We start from the raw sequence: 9,494 nt of genomic DNA on the forward strand, positions 1-9,494 counted from the left end.
CCATCCTCCACTGCACTCCCGGGCCACAGTAGAGAGCTGGCCTGGAAGAGGAGCAACCGGGACAGAATCCAGCGCCTGAACCGGGACTAGAACCCGGGGTGCCAGTGCCGCAGGCAGAGGATTAGCCTAGTGAGCCACAGTGCCGGCCCTATCGCCATCTTTTTAAACATTGATTTCACCCAGCTAAAATCGGACCACCCTGTCACTAGTCTGCCATCTTGGAACCCCCCCCCCCCCTTTATAATTTCTTGATCCAGTCTTTCTTTCAAAGTGAAATTCATTCAACCCACTCTGAAACATGGTGAGGAAAAGGGACGCCTACACTTCCCAGTGCCCTTGCTGGGGCAGAGGCTACCTTCACTGAAATGGATTGGGACTATGAAACCCTGAAAGTCATGGTAATGGAGAAGCAACCTATGTTCTCTCTGTTGGAATACTTACGCAGCCTTCAGATTTGAGAATTTGACTTTGCTACCTTGAAAGTGAAGGCTAGAAAAGTGGCAAATCCCCTTGACAAGCTGGTTTCCAGGAGGTGAGAATTTCACTTCCATTTGCCTGGGCCAGGTAGACCTTCGCGACATCTGTCACACTGTGACTTCCGACACCACGAGCAACACCAAAAGTAATGAGCAAGTGGGTTATTTCCCAGGGAAAACCCCGAATCCTCATACAGTTAAAAATAACTTGTACAGCATGGGAGAATCTCAAAGCAGTCAATGATTAACTAGAACGCGGATTCTGGGAAGCAACGGCAACCTGGTTGCAACATCAGCAGTTTCAGCTTTGAGTGCTGAAGAGTCGCATGGGTGTGATGACTGTGGTTGTCACTCACGCTAACACTTTCCAAACTTTCAGAAAGGAAGCTTCTGTGTCCAAATGAGCTCTTAGGTAGATCTGTCAAATACAAAGCAGATGAAAAGCGAAATTAATGTTTCCTTCATACAAATATATTTTATGAGCTCAAATTTATAACATTTTCTTATAATATCAAGCAATTACAAAATGAGATTGTTTTGGCACAGTTGAAACTGGGGTTATGGATGATAGCTCAGTGTGATTGCTGACATCTAATTTATCCTGGCACTTTGTTATGATTGTAGAAGATTAAAATATTTGATTCTTGTGGAAAAGTGGTTGCAATGATCATTTTTAACGTCTGCCTTGTATTCTTAGGACTTTCTTTATGAATCTGTTTCAATACATTAAAATACAAAGGAGAAAATTTTATGTTAAAATTAAGCCAATTGTCAGCAATACCTAATTCTCTTATAGTAAATCCACTATGTCTAACTGTTCTCATAGCCAAGTCATCAATCTAAACACTAGACATGTAGCAAAACCAATCAAGCCAGGCTGAAATGAAACCAGCAAAGAAAAATAAGTCATTTAGAGTTCCCAGACTACTTAAAGGGAGACACAGTCACCCAAAGGCATTCATACTGTCCCCTATTACTGCACAGATGATAAGAAAACGGCAAGGACATAAGTCACAGGCTTCGCCCAGTCCTGAGGAAGACACCCCCCACAGCTGCAGCAGTGCCCAGTACACTTGGACCCCAGGAAACACTCAGCCTTGGAGAGGACTCAGTCCTCTGAGGCCAGTGCAGACTTGGGGTCTCTCCCTGCAATGACAATTGTGACCCAAACTTACCCACAAACACATAGGATGCCTGCAGGAGACTTTTACATCTGTTCTCAAATTGGCCAGCTTGGTAGTACAAATCAATGTATTGGTTACCTCTGGTGTGTTAAAATTTGCTATCAGAGCCCTGTGGACTGCCAACCTAGAGATAAAAATGGGGGGCCACATTTCTTCATGACTACCTGGCACCAGTGTCCTGTATCTAGCCGAGACTGGGGAGGGGGTGCCATTTTTAACATACATAACAGCTGTACCAGCTCATGGCCATGTGCCCAGCAACCAAACAGAAGGAGATGCCTGAGTCTGGCTGGGAGAATTGACAGGGAGCTGGGTGCTCGTGACTGTGGGAGCCTTGTGTTCTGGGACTGTGTAAACTATGGCTGTTTGAGGGCGCAGGGTGTGGCTGGGTCGTTGGGCAGTCCTGGGGCACTTTTACACACTTGGGGCTCCTCGATTCCCTGGTAAGGGTCCCTGCTTCGGGATCCGTGCTCACACCGAGGACTGCGTGGATCCTTTGTGTGGTTCTTGTGGCAGTGTGGGTGAATCTGTACCCACTGGGGCTGGCGCCCAGGCATTGCTCTCTTTGGAGGAGAGGAGGTGAGCATGAGACTAAGACAACAGAGATGAACAAAATTCCCCTTTGATGAGAGAGAGAGAGAGAGAGAAAGAGAGAGAGAAGAGGAGAGATTTACTATACTCAATTTGGGAATCACCTTGGACACTGCCCTCACCTGGAGCATGGAACAGGGCTCCCTGGCCACACCCAGAACACAGTTCAGAGTATTCATTAAAGAGCAGAGGCTTCGTTAATCCCCAGAGGCATAGTCCAAAGATAAAAGTCATCACAAGGAAAAAAGTAAGGCAAAAAGCACCCCACACATGCCTAAAAATCAGCACAGAAATTCAGGAAACAAGAATAAGGAAGACAACATGGTTCCCCCAAAAGAACACATCAACACTTCAACACTAGAATCTGAAAATGAAGAGACTGAAGAAATACCAGACACGGAATTTAAAAAACTGCTTGTAGGGTTACTTAGAAGTAATCAGAAGCAAATCTAGGAACTAAAGAAATCTGTACATGACATGAAAGAAAATTTTTCTCATGAAATTGAGATTTTAAAAGGAAACCAGAATGAAATATTGGAAATGAAGAAGTCAATAGATCAAATTTAAAAAGCAGTGGAAAGCCTTAGCAACAGACTCAGTGAGACAGAAGAAAGATTATCTGAGAAGAAAAATCTCTGGAAATTTTACAGTCAGACAAAAAAAAAAAAAAAAAGAAGAAATTAGAAAACTGAAAAGCAGTGTTGGAGATCTATGGGATACTATCAAATGGCCCATCATATGGCTCTTAGGATTTCCTGAAGGTGTGGAAAGAAAGAATTGATTAGAGGGCCTTTTTAGTGAAATAATTACAGAAAGCTTCCCTAATTTGGGGAAAGAAAGGGATGTCCAAGGACAGGAAGCTCACAGAACTCCTAACAAACGTGACCAGGAAAGACCTTCACCACGACACCCTGTAGTCAAACTCTCCACAGTGAAACAGAAAGAAAAGATTCTAAAATGTGCATCATGGAAACACCAGATTACTTCCAGAGGATCTCCAATTGGACCCATGGCTGACTTCTCATCAGAGATATATTCCAGGTCTTAAGAGGAAAAGCTGTCCCAGAATACTGTCCCCTGTGACGCTCCCCTTGGGATGCCCCACATCCCATATCAGAGTGCCTGGTTCAAGTCCTTGCTCCTCTGCTTCTAGCCCAGCCTTCTCCTACTGCTCATCCAGGGGGAATGGGTGAACGCAGACGATGGGTGAAACAGCAGGGTCCACAATGTTTTATTTTTAAGCATGACTTTGTGTATGTATAATTTTGTCGCACTGTTTTGTCATAATATTATAACAGAAATTTTCTCCTATGAACCTTTAGATTTTTATAGCTCTGACTTTCCAGTAAAAAACAAGCTGTTTTATTGTAGCCACAGATGACATCTGACTTTCTTCTCCACTCTTCCCTCCTCCAAATGTCTAACTCTTTTGACAGCTTTTTTTTTTTTTTTAATTTTGTACATAAGGAATGATGACTCCTGGGAAAAGAAACCTTCAAGATTACTCAATTTAATACTATCTGAATCATGGGTTGAGAATTTCTGGGCCACATTAAGCCTTATTTTTAAAAGTAATTTATTTTTATTTTATTTGAAAGGCAGAGAGACAGACGACAGATGACATTCACCCACTGGTTCACTCCCCAAATGTGGGCTCAACCCGGGAGGCCTGTGCACTGCGGGATTGGCGTTCTTCGGCTAGAAGCACTGGAGACAAGTTTCAGTGACCACGTCCGTTTATTGATGACCATGCACACCTTTTAAAGGGCAGGCAGAAGGGGTGTGGCTAATTCAGAGCAACACTAACTCTATAGGCCAGCACTGATACTGGCACCGTTATGCTTCTCCAATCAGCTTGAAGCTAGGATAGTTTTCCAGGTGGTCCTAATGGGCCTGGGCCGCACCCGGGAGTCGTTTACCTGGTTGGCAATAACGCTGTGAACACCCCATGTTAGGAGCGGATAAATGTCACGCCCCCAAGCTTTCTCGTCCTGTTATTCTCATCACTGGTTTTAAGGACTCCTGCTGTGGTTTCTGCAGAACCCTGCCATCGCCCCGTGGGGGAATGTGACAGCTACGTCTCAGCTCATCCTTCCAAGAGCTCCCAGTTCCACCAGAGCCCTTTGCATCCAGGTATTTCTCCTACAAGTTATGACTGGGGAGGTCCTCTCTGTACCTCATAGCACGGCATCTTCTTCAGAGAGCCCTCGTGATAAGTATGTAATTCTCGGCAGGCGCTGTGGCTCACTAGGCTAATTCTCCACCTTGCAGAGCCGGCACACCAGGTTCTAGTCCCGGTCAGGGCGCCAGATTCTGTCCCCGGTTGCCCCTCTTCCAGGCCAGCTCTCTGCTGTGGCCAGGGAGTGCAGTGGAGGATGGCCCAAGTGCTTGGGCCCTGTACCCCATGGGAGACCAGGAGAAGCACCTGGCTCCTGCCTTCGGATCAGCACTATGCGCCGGCCGCAGCGGCCATTGGAGGGTGAACCAACAGCAAAAGGAAGACCTTTCTCTCTGTCTCTCTCTCTCTCACTGTCCACTCTGCCTGCCAAAAATTAAAAAAAAAAAAGATAAGTATGTAATTCTCTCCCTCTCCCTCTCCCTCTCTTTCTCCCTCTCCCTCTCTCTCTCTCTCCCTCTCTCTCTCTCTCCCTCTCCCTTTCTTTCTCCCTCTCCCTCTATGTCTCTCCCTTTCTCTCTCCCTCTCCCTCTCCCTCCCTCTCTCTCTCTCTGTCGCCTCCCTTCATAGCCACTTGCAGTGCTCAGGCACTTGCTGAGCCATCCGTGCCGTCCATGGAGATCTCGTGCCTGCAGGGGGCTGTCTCCCTGCACTATCACAACCCCCACGGGCAGCATTACAGCAGACCCAGAGACTGGCACTCAGAGAGCCCACTCGCCTCCCCAGGGCCTCATAACCGGCAGGTGAGGCCAGTCCGGATGCAAACTCAGCCCTAAGAGCAGCTTATGCACATCCCACCTCCTCTTCAGGAGACAGACCCTGGTCTCTGTGTCTGCTTTACTTGGCCTTAAACGCTCAGTGCAGTGAGGAGGAACACGATGCCCCACCAGGTGATGCTCCTGGCCAGACGCATGGTGCACGCTCGGGCCCTTGTTCCGTTTCTCACCAGCAACCGTGACGGCTGTGTGTCTTCCACGTTACAGCTGTAGGGTCCAGTGCCTGGTCTCCCTGCTCCTCCCTCCTCAAGCCTCTCCCTCCCAGGAACTTGCCTGTACCTGATTCCGGTCACCTGAGTCCGTGGCTTGTATTTGCAGGCATCTCCTCTCCCCAGTGGAGGCTGGAATGGTTTCTTGGCCTCTCAGCAGGCTTGAGCCCCTTCTCTCCCGTGACACTCATGAGCACGGAACTGGCTCAGAGCCAGAACATTCTTCTACTCTGGAGCCCCTGGGTCAAGTCCAAGCTCTGGGCTAAGACTTTGGACAGTGGCTTCCTGCCGGCTTCCCCCAGGGGGAGTTGTGGAGGAGGGAACATCTTCCAGGATCTGCCCAGAGATAGGGCCTGTCTGTTTGCCCTGTGGCTTCCGGCAGGTTCTGCCTCTTCCTGGGTCTGCGACCATGAGCTCATCAGTGACCTTCTCTGAGCCTCTGGCCCCTGGTCCCTGGCATGGGAGTGACAGTGACAACATAACCAGTGATGTTCCTGCCAACCCCAGGTGCTGAGTACCTCACAATGTGGCCCCAGCTGGAGTGGAGGCCTCTCAGAGAGATCAAGTCCACAGGAGGCCCTCGGCCCAGCTCTAGGGTGTTCTCAGAAAGGGGGCTGGCACACACAGGTGCAGAGGGAAGATGATGAGGACGGCCCTACAAGACAAGGAGTGAGGCTCCCCCTGGAGCAGACCCTTCCCCGTTGTCTCGGGAGGAGCCCACTCTCTGACTCCGTCATCATGGCTTCTCCCTGCAGAGCTGCGGGAAAATAAATGGACGCTGTCGGAGCTTTGTGACGGAGCCCTGGGCTGCTAAGGTATAGCCTCAGAGGGTTGTATGGGATTACATGAAAACCACAGTCACTCAGTGAATCCCCAAAAACACAGTGCATGCTTGTCTCTCTCATTGTATCGTCAGTGACATCATCCCCACTGACACTGAGAAGTGAAGTCATGTCTTGTCTGGAAGCCTGTGCCAAGGTCTTTGCCTGCCTCCTATCTGACCAGGGCGCCTGTGGAGTGTGTGTGTGAATCTGTATGGGTGTGTGTACCTGTGTGTGAGTGTGTGTCTGTACATTTGTTTGTGCGAATCTGTATGTGTGTGTCTGTGTGTGTTAGTGTGTGTCTGTATATTTGTGTGTGTGAATCTGTATAAGTGAGTGTCCATGTGTGTGCGTTAGTATGTCTGTACATTTGTGTGTGTGACTGTATGAGTGTGTGTATGTGAGTGTGCGTTAGTGTGTCTACCATTGTGTGTGACCCTGTATGTGTGTCTGTGAGTGTGTGTTAGTGTGTCTACAGTTGTGTGTATGAATCTGTATGAGTGTGTGTCCATCTGTGTGTGTGTTAGTGTGTGTCTGTACATTTGTGTGTGTGAATCTGTATAGGTGAGTGTCTGTGTGTGTGTTAGTGTGTCTATACATTTGTGTGTGTGACTGTATGAGTGTGTGTCTGTGAGTGTGCGTTAGTGTGTCTACAGTTGTGTGTGTGACTCTGTATGAGTGTTTGTGTGTGTTAGTGTGTCTGTACATTTGTGTGTGTGACTCTGAGTATATATCTGTGAGTGTGCGTTAGTGTGTCCACAGTTGTGTGTGTGAATCTGTATGAGTGTGTGTCTGTGTGTGTTAGTGTGTCTGTACATTTGTGTGTGTGAATCTGTATAGGTGAGTGTCTGTGTGTGTGTTAGTGTCTATACATTTGTGTGTATGACTCTGAGTGTGTGTCTGTGAGTGTGCGTTAGTGTGTCCACAGTTGTGTGTGTGAGTTGCATCTCTCCTCACCTCTTTCCCAGACACCGAGGAGCTGTGCCTGCCTCGGGACGGTCACAGGTCCCGTCTTGGCCGTCCTCGACGTGGCTGTGATGAAGGTAATGATCAGATGGCATTTTCCCACGAGACAGTGCACAGGCCCTGCCATAACGGGGCTGGGAGGCAGCATTCGGTTCTGCTCGCACTGCTCCCTTCTGTGAACAACGGTGAGGAGGGGTCTGAGGAGGCCTGGAGCCTTTCAGGACCCGGGGTGGGCTCCCACCCTGACGGCCGCAGTCCCCCATCTGCGGCAGCCCAGGCTTGCTGAACGATGCACACATCCCTTCCCGAAGAAGTTGTTTTTAATGCAGTTTAATCATCCCGCTGCCATACGATTAGCATTTTCAAGTGGATCTGAGTTAGCTGAAGCAGATGGTTGATCTTCTCTTACGGTGTTCGACTTGGACATTCTATCATTTCTGCATCTAACTCTGTCCTGGCAGTGCTCACAGAGCCGTTCCAAACGTGGCGCTCTGTGTTTTGACTTATTTAATGCAGACGTACTTTACCCGCAGTAAACATGATTACCAAAATACTTTCACTCGAGAGCTTCTGCTTTCCTCGCTGGTGTAATTAGTCACACTGCACTCGCTCTGCATTTCGGGGGAAAGGGAGAAAAAAAAAAAAAAAAAAAAACTCCGCACGCAGCATCTTGCAAATGTGCCGGTACTTCTCCCCAGCTGCTGGCGTCACTCTTCTGAGTGTCAAACTCTTGAAACAAGGGCAGAGGAGCGGAAAGTTCCCGGAGCTGTCACCTGACCACACCTTCAAAGGCAGCCCCGGTGGAAGCTGCACAGGGCTTTGAGAAGGGGAGCCTTGGAGGCTGAGACCGTTGCCCTAGCGGCTGCTCCAAGAGCCCCAACACTGGGGTGCAGGGTTCCTCCTCCTTATTTGCAGTGAGAAAAGCCCTTTGGGTAGCAACAGCGACACAAAATCACGGAATGCCTTCTGCTTTACAACGGGCTTTTCCACTTGATTTTCTCAGAAATTAGGTACAGAAGGAGCTAAGTGCTGCGGGAATCAGTGGGTGAGCGGAGTCAGCTCGGTCTGGGTTCCGACCCCTATCTTAGCCAAGACAGCTAGTTAAACGTTCCTTGCCGGGTTATAGGAGGTGCAGAGTTGACCTTTGTACAGCTGCGACAAGAGGCAACAGTGCAAGGCAGGTTTCAGGAAGGAGCACCCTGATGTTTTTCAGATCAAACAATGGCAGCTCAGAGAGTTTGCAGCCTGTGCGCATCCTGTTCTATCAAACTCATCCAGATTTCAGCCCAAGTTGTTTTTCTTTTAATCGGGCCAAAATGAGTGTGCAGTGAAATGCATGGACTTACAGCGCTTGATTTCATTTGATTTGAACCTCCGGGTCAGCGCCGGACTCCAGCCTCAGCCATCCCAAAGCTACGGCAGGTGCAGGCAGCTTCCTCTTAGAGCTCCTAAGTCCCAGCCTTAGCCCCCAGCCCCAGACTTTCAGGGCTGGCCCCCGAGTCCCACGCAGAGCAGAGGTGCCCATGGGGAACGCAGCTATCCTGGGGACACTGCATGCCTTCTGCAGGTTGTTCTCACCCACCGAGTGCTTCCCTCTGTCTAAGGAGCAAGAGTCTCCCCTGTCTGCCTACACGACAGCACACACAACACACACATGCACACACATGCCCAGACTCCCACAGGTAGACCTACACACCACACAACCCTCACAACCATCTATAAATTCAAGGGCATCTAAATCCCTTTTTGCTGGACTTGTTGTGTAGCACCTGGTTTTTATCCAAAAAATAATACATGGTTCATCAGATCAGCCTAATTTCCTTTTTTGATCCTTGTGACCTAGAAGTGACAAGACTCCTCTGGCATACTCAAAAATTGGAGAAAATGCCACTCTGTACGCAAAACAGCTTAGCAGGTTCTTGTGCCCTGAGGGTGAAGGAACAGATAGCAAAGGGAGTTAAATCATTTCCGGGGTCGCAAATCTATTAAATGTCTACATTTTAGGCCAAACCCGCCTGGCTCCAGCGTGTGCTCTCTAACCACCTGACATCACCTTTGTTCTTTTCCAGGAAACAGAAATGACATCTGTGTTCCACAGGTCCAAGTTTCATCACTGGGTGCCGGGGACCAACGTCTGCCGAGTGTCTGCACAGAGACGCCCTCACCCAGGGAGTGAGGGCTCAGCCGTAGGACACCTGCTCACTTCAAGACCTTTCTGGGAAACATAGCTTAGCTATGCAAGCTCTCAGCCCACCTCTCACAGTGCTGGGACCATTTATTTCACCAAAATGACAG

At 48.8% G+C, this 9,494-nt stretch overlaps 1 long non-coding RNA gene across 2 annotated transcripts; it reads right to left on the bottom strand.

Moving 5' to 3' along the window:
* Positions 1–626: 626 nt before the first annotated feature.
* On the bottom strand, positions 627–7,496 carry LOC138848721 (uncharacterized). 2 transcript variants are annotated; one of them, XR_016229701.1, is made up of 2 exons: positions 7,191–7,496; positions 627–894 (listed from the first exon to the last, which is right to left on the bottom strand). It is a non-coding gene; the product is annotated as an uncharacterized LOC138848721 (long non-coding RNA). The 2 variants fall into 2 exon arrangements; XR_011386817.2 differs by lacking the exon at positions 7,191–7,496 and adding an exon at positions 5,483–5,798.
* Between the last annotated feature and the right edge of the window lie 1,998 nt (positions 7,497–9,494).

The sequence above is a fragment of the Oryctolagus cuniculus genome, chromosome 2 (assembly GCF_051225735.1).
Source record: "Oryctolagus cuniculus isolate XC-2025 breed Fujian yellow rabbit chromosome 2, ASM5122573v1, whole genome shotgun sequence".
NCBI lineage: Eukaryota > Metazoa > Chordata > Mammalia > Lagomorpha > Leporidae > Oryctolagus > Oryctolagus cuniculus.